The following is a 19,792-nucleotide window of genomic DNA, read 5'->3' on the forward strand; positions in this document are numbered from 1 at the left end:
ATCCTTGTGATTGAGGCAGTGCAGCGTACGTTCACGAGATTGATCCCTGGGATGGTGGGACTGTCATATGAGGAAAGATTGAAAAGACTAGGCTTGTATTCACTGGAGTTCAGAAGGATGAGGGATGATCTTATAGAAACATAAAATTATAAAAGGACTGGACAAGCTAGATGCAGGAAAAATGTTCCCAATTTTGGGCGAGTTCAGAGCCAGGGGCCACCGTTCAGAATAAAGGGGAGGCCATTTAAGACTGAGGTGAGAAAAAAACTTTTTCACCCAGAGAGTTGTGAATTTGTGGAATTCCCTGCCACAGAGGGCAGTGGAGGCCAAGTCACTGGATGGATTTAAGAGAGAGTTAGATAAAGCTCTAGAGGCTAGTGGAATCAAGGGATTATGGGGAGAAGGCAGGCACGGGTTATTGATTGGGGACGATCAGCCATGATCACGATGGCCTCCTCCTGCACCTATTTTCTATGTTTCTATGTACAGCATGGACATTGTTCTATGTTCTACGATCTCTCTCTCTCTCTCAACAGTGTTGTATTGCTGTGTCCCACACTGGAGAAGAGAGCGTATAACCCAGGCAGAGGAGTGGTGGGATGGGCGTTAAGGAGAACCATCAGAACTGTCAACCCACACGCTGAAGGGCCTGTCCCTGTGCTGTACTGTTCCATGTTCTTTGTTCTACGTTCAAAGACATATTATGTTACCGTAAGAGCAGATGTTGATGAAGCTGTGTCTGACAGAGGCTGGCACCTGTCTCCTGCCGTCTTCAACTCTGCTCAACGTAGCACGAATTGCCCCAAGTGCTTCAGAACAGCTTTGCGAAGAAAAAATTGCCAAGTTCAACTAATCTCAGTGAGTGGTGGTTAGATGGAACTAGAGGGTAGTTGAAGATAGACACAAAAAGCTGGAATAACTCAGCGGGTCAGGCAGCATCTCTGGAGAAAGGGAATAGGTGATGTTTCAGGTTGAGACTCTTCTTCAGAAGACTTTTTGTGTCTATCTTTGTTTTAAAGCATCAGCTGCAGTTCCTTACTATACACACAGCGAGAGGTAGTTGATGCAGGTACCACAACAGCATCTGAAAAACACTCAGAGAGCTGGCTACATAGATATGGCCAAACTTGTGTAAATAGGGCTGGCTGAGATGGGGCATCTTGGCTGGTGTGGAGTTGTGCCGAAGGACCTGCTTCCGTGCCCTATGTCTCTGAATCTATCACTCTCATCCCCTTTGCCTCAAAATAAAAACTAGCGACATGGACATTGTTGGCTGAAGGGCCAGTTCCTGTGCTGAACTGTTCTATGTTCTTAAAGCATGAGGGAATTTGCAAAGATACAAACTAGGAGCGAGTTGAAGGCCATTCGGCCCTCAGACTGCTCATTCACCCAATGATATTGTGGCTGATTTAATTGAAGTCCCAACTCCCCATTCCCATCCGTCCACAGTCACCTCCTAACCCCCCTTCATTTATCAAGAAACTACCTATCTTTCTACTTTATGGGCGGCACAGTGGTGTAGTGGTATCCCTTCATTCCTTGAACATCCATGTGCCTATCCAAAATTCTCTGAAATGCCACTATCCGGAAGTGGCGGCGCTGTTAACAGCTGCGGCTCGCCTGCAGTCCGTCTGTCTTTACTTTTTTCTGTTGTTTTTTTTGTCTTGTTTTGGTTAAGTTTTAGTTTGTTGGGTTGTGTTAGAGGGGGTGAAACATGTTCTCTGTCTCTTCCTTCGGGGGAATGCGACTTTTTCGTGTCGTATCCCCCTTCTCTGCCTCCGTCTGCGCTGAGGCCTAATGGCGGAGATGGCGGCCTCCAACCTGCGACCGACCCCGAGGCTCCAGAGGCAGAGCCAGCCAGGACTTACCAACGAGAGGCTGGCCGTCTTCGGGGCTAAGGCAGCGGTGGCCCGACTTGCTGGTGCGGCGTTCTGGCTTTCGGCGGCGGCCTGGAGCTGATGCAGCGGGGCTCGGAGCTGAGACTGCGGGACCCGGAGCTGGGGCAGCGGCCCGGAGCGGAGACTGCGGGACCTGGAGCTGGGGCGGCTGCCCGGAGCTGGGGCGGCGGCCCGGAGCGGAGACTGCGGGACCTGGAGCTGGGGCGGCGGCCCGGAGCTGGGGCGGCGGCCCGGAGCTGATGCTCTGGCGGGCCGTCTCGGAGCGGAGACGGCGTTCCGGCTTTCGGCAGCGGCGACATCACCACGGAGGTCCGCTGGACTGGAGAGCGGCATCTTCGGCCTGGATCGATCGCCTCAGCGCAGAGGGAGAACAAGGAGGGAAGAGACGGAGACTAAGACTTTGCCTCCATCACAGTGAGGATGTGCTTGGTGAACTCACTGTGGTGGATGTTTAATTTGGTGTTTATTGTATGTTTTGTTATTATTGATTCTGTGTATGACTGCAGGCAACATAATTTCGTTCAGACTGAAAGGTCTGAATGACAATAAAGGGTCTATCTATCTATCTATCTATCTATCTATCTATCTATCTATCTATCTATCTATCTATCTATCTATCTATCTATCTATCTATCTATCTATCTATCTATCTATCTATCGTATCTGCCTCCACCACCACCCCTGGCAGCGCGTTCCAGGCACCCACCACCCTCTGTATAAAAAACTTGTCCCTCACACCTCCTTTATTTTGAGACAGGGTGGGAAGGGAGAGCTGAGAAAAGAGGTGCTTTACATCTTATTTTAAGAAAACCAAGCTATATTCGGCATTGACAATGATTTGCTTTTGAACAGAATACAAAGTGCTGGAGCAACTCAACGGGTCAGGCAGCATCTCTGGAGAACACAGATAGATGACGTGTCGGGTCAGGGCCCTCCTTCAGACTTTCGATTTTGGAACATACTTACAGAAACAGAGGCAGAGACAGCACAGAAACAGGCCCTTCCGCCCATGTGGACCATGCTTTTACCATCATCCTAGGGAGACATAAGAGGCTACAGATGCTGGAATCGGGAGCAAAAAACCATCAGTTTGAGAAACTCAGCAGATCGGGCAGCATCCGTGAAGCAGAGGACTAGTCGACGTGTCGGGTCGAGACCCAAATTCAGGACATGTATCAGCACTTTGTGTTGTGAGTACCCATCCATGCTATTCCCACTTGCCAGCCTCATTCAAGCGGTTGCCCAAACACTGGTTGTATGTGGTGAGAGACAGTGCCTCCACAAGCAGGCTGTCCTTGATCCCAACCACCCTTGAGTGGAAATTCCTTCACCAGATACTTTTTTAAACTAGGTACTCTTCACTCTAACTCTGTGCCCTGTCGTTGTGGACACCTTCTTATCTCTGGCGTGCACATAATTATGGGAACATGACAATTAAACCTGCCCGACAGACACGTAGACAGAGACTCACACGCAGGCGCACACACACAAAACACACATACACACACACACATATGCACACAAATATGCATACATACACATGAACCCACACACGCGCACACACACATGCACACACACAAACGCGCGTCACACCCACATGCACACACACCACATGCACACGTTCATTCATACATACACGCACACACGTGCTAATGCACACACACATGTGCACACATAGGCATGCATGTGCGTGCAGAGACAGGAACTGGCATCCTCACTGCTGTTTAAACCTGTCGATCAATCAAACAGCTAATCAATTCTTCTCCTGATGTTGCCGCAGCCACGGCGTGAGTTGCCGACTCAGTCCCACTGCCCCACGCAGCAGTGCACCGACACCAACTGCATCCCCCTCTCCCGCAACACCGGCTTGGTGAACAGACGCAGTGTGGATGGAGGGAGCTGAGCAGCAGCCCTGCAGCATTCCGCATGAGAAAGACATCCTGACCACTGGAGTAAAGGAAGTCCTAATTCACCGTGGCCTGGATAAAGAGCGACAGCCAACTGACACGCACACACCTCCAACCTTCAGGACTGCCCCTCCACCTTACACACTCATCCCCTCACCTCCCATCCCCTCAAACAAGCAGAAACAATAATCAGCAACTATTTAAAAAAACCATAATGCATATTTCATTTCCAGAAAAAAACCTTAGTTCCCAGGCAATGGGTCTTTGAATCATATTTGCAATTTCTTAATAAAACATTAAAGATATACTAACATTGAATATATACTATGAAGGAGATCGAAAGATGATACTTTGTTTTCCAGCCTGGTTTTTTTTAAGGGGTGAAGGATGAGATAGCAGCCCAGGTCCCTGTCACAAGCCCACAGAGAGGTGAGTGTAGGAAGGACAATCTTCAATACCAGTGACAGTGCTGCCAGCACTCTTCCACACTTACCTCACAGCCTTGTGCTCTCTCAGTCTGACAGCCTTCCCCAAATGCTGGACAGCTTGGAAGATTTCCTTTAAAGTTATTAGCTCCCCTACCTTGGGCTCAGTGCCCAGACTCCCCACTGTTACAGTCCAGAGAGAGAAGAGAGAGAGAGAGTGAGTGAGGGAGGGGCGGGGAGAGAGAGAGAGAGTGTGGGGTGAGGGGAGAGGGAGAGAGAGAATCCTCTCTTCGGCCAAGTCAATAAGGGAAACTGTGGGAATGTTTGAGGATGTTTCTCTCCCAGCCTTTGCGAACATCAGCCTGTGTTTTCTCCAACCCAGCAGATGGAAAGAAAATCTATTTACCAGGCTTCAAAATTGACAACACATGCCTGCTCTTCTCTTATGAACTGGTAAATAGTTCTTTCATGCTGGGCCGGTTCCCATGGCAACAAACATGCAGGAAATATCCCAGATAACTCCAATAGTGGGTAAAACATATGTTTCGGATAAAGTTTGGCAGTGGATCGTTTATCTTTCTTAGAAGTTCAATTTTCAGATAGGCACCTTCTTTACTTCATAGGAAGGGTCATAGGTCATCGAGCCTGACTCCTAGGCCGGGACAGATGAATGTCCTTTAGTCTTGAAAGACTGAGTGAGGGGAGATTTAATTATAAGTTAACCTGGGACACTGGCCAGATGCCAGAGGGGGGGAGGTCACCTTCATGATGACAGGCTTCTCTCTGCACGGATACTTTTGATAATTATGCTTGGGATGGGGGAGAAGTTTGCAGTCTCTGACTGGAGGGAGATTGAGATTCATGTGTTCCCAATGGAGTCCGTGGGACCATGGAGCAAGTGAAGATCAAACACAATACTTTCCTGTCAGCCAAACTCTAGTGACAAACACTACTGATAATCTGTTCACCAATGTTCTTATGAGTTACATGGATGATCGCTGGTTGGCCAAAGGGCCTTTTTCCATGCTGTATCTCTAAACTAAACTTCTACAGATTTGCCGTAGAAAGCATATGATCGGGATGGTTTGGGAACAGCTTCACCCAAGACCACAAGAAATTGTGGAGTATTGAGGACGTTGCCCAGACCATCACTCCAACCAATCTCCCTTCCGTTGACTCCATCTACACTACACGCTACCTTGGCAAGGCCACCAGCATAATCAAGGTTGAGTCTCACCCGGTCACTCCATCTTCTCCCCTCTCCCATCAGGTACAGAAGTATTAAAACGCGCTGCTCTAGATTCAGCAGCAATTTCTTCCCAGCTGTTATCATGCAAATGAACCGTCCTCTCACCAACTAGAGAGTGGCCCTGACCTCCCATCTACCTCATTGGAGGCCTTCAAACTATCTTTAATCAGACTTTACTGGACTTTATCTTGCACTAAACATTATATCCTTTATCCTGCTTCTGTACACTTGACTGCAATCATGTAGAACCTTTTCGCTGACTGGATAGCAAGCAATAAAAAGCTTTTCATTATACCTCGGAACTCGCGTCAGTAAGAAACTAAGTTAAAAAAACCTTTAAATGAACATTCTTGTGAGGTAGATATTGGAATGTGGCATGGGATGTACTTTCCGATCAGAATATTGTTATAAACACCAGAGTGCAATAAAAGCCCTTGTTTTCATGCAGATCACAGAGTAGGCAGTATACATGGCGATGATAGATACATCAATAAATACAATGACAAATGCAAAGCAGCAGAATGGCGCAAAGATTGTAGAGAGATTAAAGTAGGGCGAAAAAACTAAAGTGCAATTACAGAATAACTGGAAGAGGGAGAGTTAAGAGTAAAATATGCTGCCGGAGGTGATGATAGAGACAAATATAATGGTGGCACTTAAGAGGCTTTTAGTTAGGCTCATGGTAATGCAGAGATATGGATGATGTGACAGTATTAGACCAGTTTAAACTGACCTCATGTACAACACAGACGATTTTTTTGCCGAAGGTCCTGTTTCTTTTGTGTACTGTTCTATGGTCTATAGAATCTTACAAGTAGCGCACAGTGGTGCAGCTGGTAGAGCTGCTGCTGCCTTACAGTGCCAGGGACCCAGGTTCGATCCTGACCCCGGGTGCTGTTTGGGTGGACTTTTCATGTTCTCCCTGTGAACCCAGTTCTCCACACGGGGTTTCCTCCAGGTGTTCCAGTTTTCCAAAGATGTGTGGATTTGTATGTCAACTGGCCTCTGTAAATTTGCCCCTAGTGTGTAGGGAGTGGATGAGAAAGTGAGATAACATAGAACTGGTGTAAATGGGTTATTGATGGTCGGCACAGACTGGGCGTGCTGACGGACCTGTTTCCATGCTTTATCTCTAAACAAAACTAATCTAAACTAAAATAACTCAATGGATCACATGCAGGCAGAGGAGATAAATTTAGCCTTGCATAATGTTCAGCACGGATATTGTGGGCTGAAGGGCCTTTTCCTGTGCTATACTGTTCCATGAAAGACACAAAGTGTTGGAGTAACTCAACGGGTCAGGCAACGTCTCCGGAGAATATGGATAGGTGTTGTTTCTGAACAATGGTCCCTATCCATGTTTTCCAGAGATGCTGCCTGACCCGCTAAGTTACTCCAACACTTTGTGTCTTTTTAAAAAAGTAAACCAGCATCTGCAGTTCCTTTTCCTTGTTTCTACTGTACTGTTCGATGTTAAAAGTACTGTCTACAGACAATGGGACTGAAATTATTCCTGATTTCTTGCCCTGAAAGAGGGTGAGACTGTTGTATATGAGTTACGTTTAGTTCCCAGCATTTAGCTCCACTGATTTAAATGTTTATGCATTGTATGTCTCAAACTTATTTAATGTTCATTTATGGTGGAAAATTTTACTACAAATATGGTTCTGTGAAATAACGTCGAACAGGTGTTACTGTTCGATGGATTATGATTCTACCAACAGTAAAATTAGATGGAGATTTCAGCGTTTACTTCATTAAGCATGCCCTTTGGTTTCTGAAAGGGAATTTTCGACAGCTGTTTATAAAATTTACCTTTTACTCCCTTAACTGCATCGACGATGGCTAAGTTACGAGGGGAAGTTTGAAAAATATGTCTTCCCTCATGCAAAAGATTGAGTTGTGAGGCTGCTAATGTGTTTACAACGTTAAAAAGATTCATTTGAGTTTATCTGGAGAAACTATGTTCTGGGATTCAAAAGGAAGGATAAATACTATTGGAGCCAGACTATTTAGTGAGAAAATGGATGCACCTTTACACAGACAAAACAGTGTAGTTTAGTTTCGTGTCAAGACACAGCGTGGAAACAGGCCCTTCGGCCCACAGAGTCCATACTGACCATCCATCACCCGTACACTTGTGCAGGAAGGAACTGCAGATGCTGGTTTAAACCGTAAATAGACACAAAATGCTGGAGTAACTCAGCGGGACAGGCAGCATCTCTGGAGAGAAGGAATGGGTAACGTTTTGGGTCGAGTGCCTTCTTCAGATTTCTGTTGTGCCGCTGGCAAAGGCTGCCAGCATCATCAAGGACCCACACCATCCTGGCCACACACTCATCTCTCCGCTGCCATCAGGTAGAAGATACAGGAGCCTGAAATCCGCAACATCCAGGTTCAGGAACAGCTACTTCCCCACAGCCATCAGACTATTAAACACAACTTCAAACAAACTATATACTATAACAGCCTGTTGCACTGTATCTGTTTATTTATGTGTATATTCTATGGTATATGGTCACACTGATCTGATTTGATCTGTATTTATGCCAAAATATTCTGTTGTGCTGCAGCAAGCAAGAATTTCATTGTCCTATCTGGGACACATGACAATAAACTCTCTTGACTTGACTTCAGACCCACACACTTGTTCTATGTTATTCCACTTCCGCATCCTGCACTTGAGACGCAATTTACAGAGGACAATTAACCTACAAACCTGCTTTGGGATGTGGGAGTAAACCAGATCGCCAGGAGAAAACCCACAGGGAGAACGTGCAAACACTGCACAGACAGCACCCATAGTCAGGATTGAACATGGGGTCTCTGGTGCTGTAGGGCAGCAACTCTGCCGCTGTGCCACCATGACGCAGTGGAATATGAAGTAAAATGAAAATGGTGGAAATACTTAGAGAGGTATGCCCCTGTCCCACTTAGGAAACCTGAACGGAAACCTCTGGAGACTTTGCGCCCCACCCAAGGTTTCTGTGCGGTTCCCGGAGGTTTTTGTCAGTCTCCCTAATGGTCGAAAGTGGTTTCCACTTCTTCTCGGAACTTAGAAGAAGCTGAAATGGGGGAAGGTGAAAGATTACTTTGGTCAGATGGGAGTGTACCTCACAATCAGGAGGGCAGTGATCTTATTAAATGGTGGAACAAGCTTGAAGGGCCGAGTGGCCTCTTACTGCTCAGTGAGCGTGTATGTACGATCACATGTTAAAGCCTGATGTTAAGGTGGCTGGATGGGGGCATTAGTTTAGAGAATAGACCAAGGGTGGCCTTTTTCCTATCAGCATTCCAAGAGCAATTTGTGGGTTAATTACTCGTATTTGCAAACACAGCTCAAGCAGGAATTTAAATCAAGAAGCACAAGGATTTATTGTGCAGGAACTATCTCTACTACACTGAGCAACTCTTTGCTACAGGAATCCAAATGTAGTCCCACTGAAGCCTATCTCTTTTCTTTCTCCCTCCCTCTCTCCCTTGTCCCCTCTCCCCTTCTCTCTCTTACCCTCTCCCTCTTCTTCCATCATTCTTTCTCTCATTATTTCTCTCTTCTCCCCTTTCTGGCTCGCTTAATCTTTGTTCCTCTCCTCACCGTCTCTCTTTGCTCTCTGCCCCTCTTCCACCCTCGCTCACTCTCTCTGCTTCACCCACACTTTTTCTCTGTTTGCTTCCTCTCTATATCTCTCAATCTCTCACTCTCTCATCCTCTCACTTTCTTCCCTCTTTCTCTCTCTCTCTCCCACTCTCATTCTTTCTTCCTCTCTCTGTCATCGACACATTTACAAAGAGGAAAACAAGTCATCCAACCCCTTGCGTTGAGTCTGTTCCGCAACGGCTGATCCGAATTTGAGCAAACGTTCTTCCCATTTGCTGATGCAAAGTCCCACTTAGAAGCTCCAGAAATCATGGCCTTCTGATGGTCAAGGCATGGAGGAAGGGACAACTGATGCTGGTAATGTGAAAGAGAACAGAGAATGGTGGAAGCCCGCCCGGTAGGCCCGACTCGTCGGAGATTCTAGGTGGCGAGGGCTGTTTGGGTCAAAGGAGCGGCGACATGAGCCTCGTTGGCAACGGGAGCCTCGATGGCGGTGGGGCCTTGGAGGCCGGCGGTGAGGGGGGCCTCGCGATCGATCCACGATCAACGGTCGATGAGTGTGAGGAGGGAGGGGAAGACAATGGAGACCCGAGGTGGGGGAGGGGCGAGCACTCTAGTTTAGAATCCTCTACCCAGGGGATAAGTCTGTGTTCGCTTGTTTGTTCGTTCCGGTTTTGGCTCTGTGCACACGGCAGCCGGCCGACAGTCTTTTTCTTTTTGTTTTCACTTTTAATTTCATGTTTCCATGTACCTTGTTGTGTGTTGCGACTGTTCGGCTGACCAATTTCCCTCCGGGGATGAATAAAGTTTTATTGTATCGTATCGTATAAACCTATAAACCTGTACGTCTTTGGAATGTGGGAGGAAACTGGAATACCTGGAGAAAACCCAAGCAGTCACAGGGAGACGTGCAACCTCCATAGTCGGGATCGAACCCGGGTCTTTGGCGCCGTGAGGCAGCGACTTTACCACTGCGCCATTGTGTTGATCTTGTCATTCTCTCTTACCATTAACATTGCAAATTGTTTATCCTCAAAAGCCTATCCGATTCCAGCCAAGTATGTCACTGTTACAATGCAGGATGATTCACAGTCCATTACCTGCATCAAGGTTCCACAAAGAGCGATCTGATAATCATCTGCTTTAGTTACCTATATTACCCGAAGGATAGTAAATGGCCAGGGCACTGGGATGAATGCCTGTGAACGGTACCATGAGATTGCTATGTCCACGGAAGAGAGCTGAAGAGGCACCAGTTTAATACTTCATCTCACGGCAGCCAGCATCTCCAGCAGTCTTGCACTCCCTCCAATTTGGAAGATTAAATTGTAATTTGAGGAAAAGAGGGACTTACCCACAGCCCTCTCCCACAGATGGGGGATGGGGGGAAGGCAGGAGAACTGAATGCTTGGATCCCCACCCTGATATCCTAGCCCACCTCTTACCCCTCACTGTCACGTCATGGTCAGGGAAGGTTAAGATAAAGATCTCCCAGGTCTCCAGCTTCCCTGGTGTGAAGAATGGGTTTGTTTGTTGCTTTAATCGGGTGAATGGGGGCCTCACACTAGGGCAGGTTCGAACTCTCCTCCATTACCTGAGCCCTCCGTTAACTTGCTCAGTGTTCTGCCACTCAACCTCTGCTCGTCTTTCCATTACAAGGAGGCAGGTCCTGAACCTCTCTCAGTGCAGGGCCACGGTGAATTCTCACTTTGTAAACTAATACCTTCCTGGCTGAACACACCCTGGCCCGAAGGGAACTAGGGAGGAGGGACATTGCAGAAGGCAGGAATGATGACACCTAAGGCAGTCAAGTATCAATTTAGGATCTGATGACAAGGAACTGCAGATGCTGGTTTATACCAAAGTTGGACACAAAGTGCTGGAGTAATTCAGCAGGTCAGGGAGCATCCCTGGAGAACATGGATGGATACATGTTTGTATAGAAAGGACCTGCTGATGCTGGTCTATACCGAAGATAGACACAAAGTGCTGGAGTAACTCAGTGGGTCAGGCAGCATATCTGGAGAAAAAGGATAGGTGATGTTTTGGGTCAGGACCCTTCTTCAGACTGTAAGTAGAGGGGAGGGAACTGGAGGTAGGAAAAGGCCAGAACAAAGCAGGCCTGGCAACAAACAACCAAGGAAGGGTAGAGCCCACAATGGGCCATTGTTGGCTGGGGAAAAGGTGATAACACAGGGATATGAATAGTGGGAATCGAGTTCTCTATGTTCTCCATACATTCATGCATCCATGTTCTCCAGGGATGCTGCCAGACCCAATGAGTTACAGCATTTTGTGTCAACCAGTTTAGGATCTCTGGTTTGCAGAGATAAAAATGTCTCCACTGTCCTCCAATCTTGCTTGATTTCAGAATGGCGTCAAACTTCTTCGGCAGTGAGGCCTGGAATATATTATCAGAGGGTCTCAGCAGGTCAGGCAGCACCTCTGGAGGACATGGATAGGTGACGTTTCTAGTCGGGACCTTTCTTCAGTCTAATTTTAGTAGTGAGAAGAGAGGTGGAGTGGGACAAAGCCAGACCCACTAAACACAATCCAAAGAGGGCCCTGTCCTGAAACCTTGCTATCCATGTCCTGTAGAGAGGATGCCTGACCCATTGAGTTCCTCCAGTACTTTGTGTTTTTTCTAGCTTCTGCGATTCCATGTCATCTATATATTGTCAGAGTCCAATCTACCTGCTTACAGCAGCCTCCACTGTCTCTGTGTATTATCATATGGCCACATTCTCATTTCTTAGTGACCAGACTCTCTCTTGGGGAGACCAAGCGTAGGTTGGGCGATCGTTTCGCCGAACACCTCCGCTCAGTCCGCAATAACCTACCTGAACTCCCGGTGGCTCAGCACTTCAACTCCCCCTCCCATTCCCAATCCGACCTCTCTGTCCTGGGTCTCCTCCATTGCCAGAGTGAGCAACAGCGGAAATTGGAGGAACAGCACCTCATATTCCGTCTGGGGACCTTGCGTCCGTATGGCATTAACATTGAATTCTCCCAATTTTGCTAGCCCTTGCTGTCTCCTCCCCTTCCTTAACCCTCTAGCTGTCTCCTCCCACCCTCCCATCCGCCCGCCCTCGGGCTCCTCCTCCTCCCCTTTTCCTTCTTTCTCCCCCCCCCCCACCCCCCATCAGTCTGAAGAAGGGTTTCGGCCCGAAACGTCGCCTATTTCCTTCGCTCCATAGATGCTGCTGCACCCGCTGAGTTTCCCCAGCAATTTTGTGTACCTTCTCTCTTGGAGATGTTGACCCGGTTATGTCAGCGACGGCTGGTATTTTAGAGGGATTTGGACACGCCAATGAAGTTTAATTGGGAGGTATATTTTCTGTCCAAGGGGTCCACAGAGGGCAAACCCAGCCCTGCTTTGCAAGAAGCTCCCTTGGAAGTCTCAGTACCATCGGGAAGAAGGTACGGGAGTCTGAAAACCATGACCACCAGGTTCAAGATGACCATCTTTCCAGCAACCATCAGGTTCTTGAACACTACACAACACTAACCTCAAATATGCACTATGGACTGTCTTTGGTTGCACGAAGGACATTTATTTTTGTACTACAATTGGGTTATTAATCTATTGAATTTTGTTTATTATATGTTATCCCTGAGTATTGTGTAATGGGCTTGTTATGCTGCTGCAAGTAAGAATTCCATTGTCCTGTTGTCAGTACACATCTTCTTCTTACGAATGAAACATAAAGCAAAGGAATAGTTAGATCTCAAGCCGGGTGTTGAGTAGCCAGGTTGTTGTCTCTGCGTCAATGTCTGCCAGGCCCTGACACAGCTCCATTTGGTGGGTGGTAGAGCGGGCACCCAGAGAGACATGGTTGGCTGTCTGTTGTTCTGCTCTGCATTCACAGGCTGAGCTCTGGCGGAGGGAGCCCCCATCTCCACATGCTGGCGTTGAAACGCCCAACTCCAGTACCAAGTCTGTTGAGCTTCACCCATGCTCCTCTGGGGAGGTCAGACCCTGGACAGCTTTTATCTGGTGAAGAGATGTAGCTATGTAATGGAGATGAGGTTGCCTTCCACTCCTGTGACCACTTGGTGGCTATCCAGTGTGCTTTTGTCTCAGTTGGCTGGATGGATGCTTGGAGTTGTTTTCCATGTGGGGCAAAGGGGTGACGGGACTTCAGTCGGGGTGGCCTGTGCTCTCTGCTGATAGCCTGATGGCGGAGGTGATCTGGGTCCATGGCACGACGAGATAGTGCCAGAGTTGCTGCTTGCCTTCGGATTCCAGTCTGTAGGGGGCGCTCCTCTGTGTGCAGCCATGTCAGCAGCGCGTCAGTTTTTCCAGCTTTTTTTTATTTTTTAGTATGTTTTAAAGTCTGTATTTAATGTTTCTTCGTGTGTTTTGTGTGGGGGGTGGTGTGGGGGGGTTAGGGGGAAACCGCTTCGGTCGCCTCCTCCATGGAGAGGCGACTTTTTCCAGGTCGCCTCCCCCGTGGCCTAACATCAAGGATCGACGCGGCCTTTCCTGGAGACGTGCCCGGGGCTTCAGCGGCGGGCGCAGCATGGACTCTCGTTGTGGAGCGGACGACCCTCGCTGGGGCTCGCTGGAGGGGAGCGCTCCGTTTCGCTGGCCCGGGGCTGCCGGCAGCCTGAAGTCGCAGCCTGAAGCCGCGGTCTGCAGAGCTCCAGCTGGTGCGGCGTCTACAGCCCGGGATCCCTCGTTGGGGACCCGGGGGAAGAAGAAGCCATCACTGCCGGCCCGCGGCCAACTTCTACCGTGAGTGCAGCATGGACTTACCATCACCCCTGGAGGGGAGCTTCGACCGCCGGCCCTGCAGTCTATGGTGCTTCTGGCTGCGGCGGGGACTTTAAATCTCGACCGCCGGCCTGCGGCCTACAACAATCTAAAGCCGCGGTCTCCGGTGAGGAAGAGCCGATCCTGGACTGACTGGACTCTGGTCCTGTACACGGGGGGGAAATGGAGGAGGACTGGCCAAATTTTTGTGCCTTCCACCACAGTGATGAATGCTGTGGTGGATGTTTGTGTTACAGTTTTATTGTGTGTTCTTTATTATTGTATCGCTGCTGACAACCCAAATTTCCACCAGCCCTGGTTGTGTGGCAATAAATTATATCTATCTATCTATCTATCTATCTATCTATTTTTTCTATCTATCTATCTATCTATCTATCTATCTATCTATCTATCTATCTATCTATCTATCTATCTATCTATCTATCTATCTATCTATCTATCTATCTATCTATCTATCTATCTATCTATCTATCTATCTATCTATCTTCCTGCAGGCGGAATTCCTCGGTAAACATGAACACTCTTGACTCTTCATTGAGTAAAGATGCAAGTGTGGAGTCTCAGACTGCCTGTGTTTTGGTGATGCTTTGAAAACAGGCAAATGTCCATATTCCCTCTTCTTGCTCCTCATTGAAGTATTTTCTCGTTGAGTGTGGAGTTTGTGAGACTTCCTTCGTATAGAAGTTCGGAGGTCATGTTACAGTTGTATAAGGCATTGGAAAGGCCACATAGAGAGTATTGTGTTCAGTTTTAGTGACCATGTTATAGTAAAGATGTTGTCCAGCTGGAAAGGCTGCAGAGAAGATTTACGAGGATGCTGCCAAGGTTCCAGAGAGCTATAGGGAGAGGTTGAGCTGGCTGGGACTTTATTCCTTGGGGAACAGGAGAATGAGGGGTGATCTTATAGAGGTGTACAAAGTCATGAGAGGAATAGATCGGGTAAATGCACAGAGTTGGGGAATCGAGAACCAGAGGACATAGGTTTAAGGTGAAGAGGGATCATTTAATAGGAACCTGAGGGGTAACTTTTTCACACAAAGAATGGTGGGTATATGGAATGAGCAGCCAGAGGAGGCAGTTGAGGTACTTCATGACATTTAAGAAACATTTTGGACAGGCCCATGGAGAGAATAGATTTAGAGGGATATGGGCAGGTGGGACAAGTGTAGATATGTTGTTCGTTGGCATGGGCAAGTTGGGCCGAAGGGCCTGTTTCCTCGCTGTATGACTCTATGACCCTAATCAGTAGCATGGAACCGTACAGAGGCTAGGGAGGGGAGTGGTCTCCATGGGTTATTAGTCCAGGCCTAGGTATTTGAGATGGCGGGAGGTGACGGATCTCAGTGAGGATAAAGAATGCAGTTTGCGAGTTGGCCCTGTAAATGTCACGGTTTAAGGGTGTATTTGCTTTGCGAGGAAACTAGAACAGTCTTTTTTTTAGACTTGCAAAATCGCACTGGAGCCAAAATGTGCCGGTTGTAATTTGCAAGCGTTTTATATTGGACGAAAGATTCTGGGAAAACAAGAACACTGGCAAACAGACAGGAGTCAAATTTCCTGATGGCTGCTCAACTGTAGTTCAAGACAATGTTCAACCACAGAGTGCTGTTTTCACTTCGAATTGTGAAAAGGCATTTCTTGGCCAGGGTATCAGCTTTGTGCCTTGGATCTGAAAGGGAGGAATGTTGTTACAATGCAAAAGGAAGAGCAAATCCCAGTGTTTCTTCATTGCTTGGTTTATAGAGTCATACAGCTGAGCTATACTGTATGGTAACAGGCCCTGTGCACAAAGGAACTGCCGATACTAGTTTAAACCAACGATAGACACAAAACGTTGGAGTAACTCAGCGGGTCAGGCAGCACCTCTGGAGAGAAGGAATTGGTGACGTTTCAGGTCAAGCCCCCACTTCAGACTCAGAGTCAGGGAGAGGGTGTCTAGAAGGGTAAGCATTGTTAGCTGAGGGGAAAGTGACAACACAGCCTACAATCAGTAATATTTATTCTGGAGGATAGTAGAACTAAGTAAGTAAGTAAGTAAGTTTATTGGCCAAGTATTCACATACAAGGAATTTGCCTTGGAGCTCCGCCCACAAGTAACAACATGACATACAGTGACAGTTACGAATCACTCAGAAAACACTAAACATGAATAATAATAATAAAACATTAATGATAAAACACCATTGATCAAGCATGTGAACCAACAAAATACCAGATCAAAGGGAGGCTACAGATTTTTGGCTGTTGAGTAGAGCAACTACTCGTGGATAAAAACTGTTTTTATGTCGGGCTGTGGCAGCTTTGACAATCCAGAGTCGCCTTCCAGAGGGAAGTGATTCAAAGAGTTTGTGGCCAGGGTGAGAGAGGTCAGAGATGATCTTGCCCGCTCGCAGTGTACAGTTCATCAATGGAGGGAAGGTTGCAGCCAATAATCTTCTCTGCTGATCGGACAATTCGCTGCAGCCTCCAGTCGGAGAACTAGTATGGGGGAGGGACAGAGAGATTGGGAAAACAAGGGTTACTTAAAGTTAGAGAGATCAATATTTATACTGCTGGGTTGTAAGCAGACATTCTGCCCACCTGGCCCTTGCCAACCAAATTGGCATACTGGTCTTGTCCAATGTGCCTGCATTTGGCCCATAACCCGTTAAAACCTTCCTCTCCATGTATCTATACTAATGTCTTTTAAAAGTCGCAATTGTATCTAGCATCCTCTGGCAGCTCATTCCAGATATGTTCGGCCCTCTGAGTTAAAACGTTTCTCCTCTTAAATTTCTCCCCTCTCACCATAAGCCAATGTCTTCTTGGAATACTCATTTCATCCATGCCTCCGTGATCTTCTACACCTCTACAAGGTCACCCCTCAGCATCACTGTCCACCAGGCTTGCCACTTTCAGTAAAACATGCACCTTTATTTCCAGATCTCTTTGTTCTGTACTATTTTCCAGGGCTCTGCCATTTACACAAGTCCCGCCCTGAATTGACATTCCAAAATGCAACACCTCACGCTTGTCAGAGTTACATTCCATTCGCAATTCTTGGCCCAAATTCCCAACTGATCTGGATCCTGTGGATATCTTTCCTCACTATCCATTGCACCAGCATTTATGGTGTCACCTGCAACTTTACTAACAACGTTAACTACATTGACATCCAAATCATTAATGTGGATAACAAACAACGGTGGTGTCGGAAGGAACTGCAGATGCTGGTTTATATCAGATACAAAATGCTGGAGTAACTCAGAGGGACAGTCAGAGGGAATGGGTGACGTTTCGGGTCGAGACCCTTCTTCGGACTGGAGGCAACAACTCAACCACTGCGCCACCGTGCCGTCAATTGGAAAAGGACAGACGAGGATCCACAAACCTGTCTTGATCGACGGGATAGTGGTGGAGAGAGTCAAAGTCTTCACGTTCGTTGGCGTGCATGTCTCTGAAGATCTGTCCTGGACCCATCACATTGACGCAATCATAAAGAATCCCCATGTACGCTTCTACTTCTTTAGAAGATTGAGGAGATTTGGTTTGTCATTGTGTACAGGTGTACTGTAGAGAGCATATTGACTGGTTGCATCATGACCTGGTTCGGCAACTTGAATACCCAGGAATGAAGAAGACTGCAAAAGATGGTGAACACTGCCTCGTCCATCACGGAATCTGACCTCCACACCATCGAAGGGATCTTGGAAGAATCGTTGCCTCTCATTTCACTCCTGCCATCAGGAAGAAGGTATAGGAGCCTTAAAACTGTAACGTCCAGGTTCAGGAGCAACAGACTATTAAACACTACAACCTCCAAACACACTCTGTAGACTTGGGGACATTTTCTTTGCACTACTATTGTCTATTTATTAGTCTGTATGTTTTTTTAATAGAAAAAAATGAACATTTATTTTTGTATATTATGGGGTTTACAGAGTACTATGTTTATTATGATGTGCTGCTGTGAGAAAGAATAGTCTGAAGAAGGGTCTCGACCTGAAAAGTCACCCATTCCTTCTCTCCAGAGATGCTGCCTGTCCCGCTGAGCTACTCCAGCATTTTGTGTCTAAAGAATATAATTGTTCCGTTTCGGGACATATGACAATAAAACAATCTTGACTCCCTCGCTTGACTCTCGGCTTCATGCTCCATCTACAGTATGTGCAGTGGAGGTGTGGATGATGAGAACATTTGGCTTCACAGATAGCCCATTAACTGTCAGAGTTAATGGAGGCTGCTGTGGGAGAGCAATTTTATTTTTCTTATCACCAGCACCTAATTCATTAGATTTGCTTATCAGCGGAGACTTGGAATTGTTGCCATGCCATCCAACCGAATGCCCATGGAAACACTGCTCAGTCTGTCATTCATTTGATGTGTTAAGTGAAGGGTGTTTGGAGATTGAGGAGGTGAAGTTATGACAAACAGATGGCCCTGGTGCTGAAGAAGGCTCATTACACCCTGGTTGAGGAATTTTATGGGGACTGATAACTCTGATGACCCTGTCAGCAGATGAAGCCTTCCTCACACTGGCTCCGATAACCTTTGTCTCGTGGTCATCAGTGCTGAGTTTGAAGCTTGGCCACGGTGGCACAGTGGTAGAGTTGCTGCATTACCAGCGATCGCAGCGCCGGAGACCTGGGTTCAATCCCGACTACGGGTGCTGGCTGTCCAAAGACGTACAGGTATGTAGGTTAATTGGCTTGGTGTATGTGTAAATTGTCCCTAGTGTGTGTAGGATAGTGTTAATGTGCAGGGATCGCTGGTTGGTGCAGACTCGGTGGGTCGAAGGGCCTGTTTCCGTGCTGTATCTGGAAACTAAACTAAACAATGTCCACAATCAATTCCTTGAATAAACTGAATTTACCGCATTAGACGAGCTTATCCAGTTTGACTTGGAAGAGAGGGTGTTAACACTCCAGAATAAAAAGCTGATTATAAAAGGACTCGAGTTAATAGTCCAACAGAATGCCTTTGTATTGAGACTCAGCAAGTTAGTTGATTTACCTCTGTGCCAGATTACACTTGAACCGTAGGTCAAGGCAAGAACAACTTTCCCTTTTGCCTGCATTAGGGGGACATTGGCTTCAGGAAGAGGTTGGACCAATTTGGATTTTTTTCTCTGGAACGCCGGTGTTTGTGGGTAGTCCCGATAGAAGTCCTAGACTTTGAAATGTTAACTGTTCCTCTCTCCACAGATGCTGCTTGACCTGCTGAATGTTTCTGGTTTATTTCACATCGCGGGGAATGCCCACATCGGCTGAGGTATCGCGAGTCCGCACCGTCAGGAATGTTTCTATCCTCCACACGTTCCCAGCTCCCTGCTCACAACCAGGCTGCCGCGGCCTGGCTGTATCTCTGTTGTTTCTCCGTTTCCCCCATTGAAGGGCTGGTGAATGCCATCTGGCCGCAGTGTAACAGGAGGCACTCGCTAGCCCTGGAGACAGCCACAGTGCTGAGAGGCCCCGTGACTAACGGGGAGGTTAAGTCCTGCTGGGCAGGGCAGGCAGTGTGCCTGTGGGTCTGCCATTCCCACTGCCTGTGTGTGTGTGTCTGTCTGACCCTGACCCAGACTAACCATTGACAGGACATACAGTACTCCTCCAGTTGAACTTCACTCTCTGCTTCTCCCCGAACCATCCCCAAGTTTAGTTTAGTTTAGTGAATCCGCACCCACCAGCGATCACCCCGTAGATGAACACTATCCTGCACACACTACAGAAAACCTACCTTTTCACCAAGCCAATTATCCTATACACCTGTACGTATTTGGCGTGTGGGAAAAAACCGGAGCACCTGGAAAAAAACCCATGCAGGTACACTTTACAATTTACAGAAGCAATTTAACCTACAAACCCGCACGTCCTTGGGATGTGGGCTGAGACCGGAGCACCCGGAGAAAACCCACGTGGTGACAGGGAGAGCGTGAAATCTCCACACAGACAGCACCGGA

At 47.4% G+C, this 19,792-nt stretch overlaps 1 protein-coding gene across 1 annotated transcript in view; it reads right to left on the minus strand.

Moving 5' to 3' along the window:
- cdon (cell adhesion associated, oncogene regulated) overlaps positions 1–4,399 on the minus strand; it is a 186,197-nt gene extending 181,798 nt beyond the window's left edge. The window contains exon 1 of the mRNA XM_033049863.1: positions 4,299–4,399. The gene's annotated coding sequence lies outside the window, so the exon portion shown is untranslated. The remainder of the gene's footprint in view (positions 1–4,298) is intronic.
- Positions 4,400–19,792: the final 15,393 nt, after the last annotated feature.

The sequence above is a fragment of the Amblyraja radiata genome, chromosome 33 (genome assembly GCF_010909765.2).
Source record: "Amblyraja radiata isolate CabotCenter1 chromosome 33, sAmbRad1.1.pri, whole genome shotgun sequence".
Lineage (NCBI taxonomy): Eukaryota > Metazoa > Chordata > Chondrichthyes > Rajiformes > Rajidae > Amblyraja > Amblyraja radiata.